Below are 2,010 nucleotides of genomic sequence, written 5' to 3'. Positions count from 1 at the left end.
CTTTGGCATAGTTGCAAGGAAAGCTAGATTAAAAAACATGAAGAAGTAAATAAAGGTCAGAACTCAATGTTGGTAAGATGCCCTTTCAAGCACTTTTCAAATATAAATTGATGTGATGTAGTGAGAGCTTTAAAAGTTATTCTAGGCATGGCATATAGACAAATTCTAGTTCTAGGCATGGCATATAGACAAGATGTAAGCATAAGAACTTTATCACAACACTACTTATAATCAAAGTAAAAGAAGAAATATTAGTCATTACCATCATTACATTTACAAAGTATAATCACTTAGGATTACAATATCATGCTTAACCAAACTTCAGAATATAAAGTGCTATGTTCAGTAGGAGTTAAATTTTGTAAAATAAAAAATTGGGTTAGATCTATCCATCTATCCATCCATCCATCCACCTACTATTTTCGTATCTAGCCACACAGATAAAAAGACTAAAAAGCAAACCTGCTAGAACATTAGTCAGTGGAGATATCAGCAATTTTCATTTTCTTTTTTAATATTTTATGTATTTTCCAAATTTCTGTAGTAAGTATGAGTCATGCTTATAATCAGGGAAGCAGAAAAAGTTGCTTTTAAAATAGAATGAGCCTGTGGTGAGGAAGTAGAACTGAGGATTAAAGATGGTCTTTTAAGAAGTTCAGAAGAAGCAAGAGGGTTTTGGTTCAAGATAGTAACATAGGAAGCTTCTGAACTCACCTCCTCCCAAGGACACGCTGAATCTATAGCTACATATGGGACAATTTCCTCTGAAAGAATTCTAGAAACTAGCTGAGAGACTCCTACACATCAGGCAAATGAGGAAAATCCCACAATGAAATGAATAGAAGAGGTTGAGAATCTCACCATAAAGCCTGTACCCAACATGGTAACCTGCAACTAGGAAGGAACTGACAACTCCCAGCTTCTTCCTGAGGAGTAAAGAGTTTGGACACCATATCTGGTGCCCAAACTTTTAAGACTTCCACCTGAGAGATGGGCTCCCAAAACATCTAGCTTTGAAAGCCAATGGAGCTTATCCAGAAGACCCACTAGGCTACAGGGAACTAAGAGACAGCTCTTAAAGGGGTCGCATGGGCTCCCACACATTCACCATGGCTAACCCCTCAGGGCCTAGTAGAAAGGCAGGAGACTGAAACAAATCCAGTCTTTCCATGAAAGAGACCTATTTGCTTATCTTAAAAGCTTTGGACTGAGAATATGGCTACTAACTTAACATATATCTCGGGGATGACTGCAACATTTTCCAGAGACCAGGGATGCTAGAAGGCACTATCTTTGGGTTCTCCTTCTGCCTTGCTCTAGGTTATTGGTATCTTCAAGAAAGGAGTTTATGGGCTTCGCCTTTCTTTTTCCTCCATCTGGGAGTCTGTGGAGGCCTGCTGGGAACAGGACTCCTATAACGCCAAATAATGTCTGGAAGGCTGTGGTCCAAGGCCATTTTTGCTGGCTATAAGCGGGGTCTCCGGAACCAAAGGGAGCACACAATTCTTCTTAAAATCGAAGGTGTTTATGCTCGAGATGAAACGGAATTCTATCTAGGCAAGAGATGTGCTTATGTATACAAAGCAAAGAACAACACAGTGACTCCTGGTGGCAAACCAAACAAAACCAGAGTAATCTGGGGAAAAGTAACTTGTGCTCATGGAAACAGTGGCATGGTTCGTGCCAAATTCTGAAGCAACCTTCGTGCTAAAGGCATTAGCCACAGAATCCATGTGATGCTGTACCCCTCAAGGATTTAAATTTAATGAAAAGTAAATAAAGGTGTAGATTTGTTCTCTTGTTAAAAAAAAAAAAAAGAAAAGAAAAGAAAGGAGTTTATGCACATGTCTGGCATTCCAGGTTTTGCTGCTACCACCAAGGGGACACTCTGATTGCCTGGCTCTGGTGGTTAATGAGGCTTATGTTCATAGGTCCCACAGGGTTAGAACAGAGAAACAGTACTTAACCAGTGATTCACAAAGGCAGCAAACAAAAATACCCATCCCCCAG

The 2,010-nt window shown here is 39.8% G+C and overlaps 1 pseudogene; it reads left to right on the top strand.

The window, feature by feature from the left end:
• Nucleotides 1-1,383: 1,383 nt before the first annotated feature.
• LOC110587733 lies at nt 1,384-1,760 on the top strand (annotated as a pseudogene).
• Nucleotides 1,761-2,010: the final 250 nt, after the last annotated feature.

This window comes from Neomonachus schauinslandi, chromosome 3 (assembly GCF_002201575.2).
Source record: "Neomonachus schauinslandi chromosome 3, ASM220157v2, whole genome shotgun sequence".
Taxonomy (NCBI): Eukaryota; Metazoa; Chordata; class Mammalia; order Carnivora; family Phocidae; genus Neomonachus; species Neomonachus schauinslandi.
This window is presented reverse-complemented; position numbering and strand designations above follow the sequence as displayed.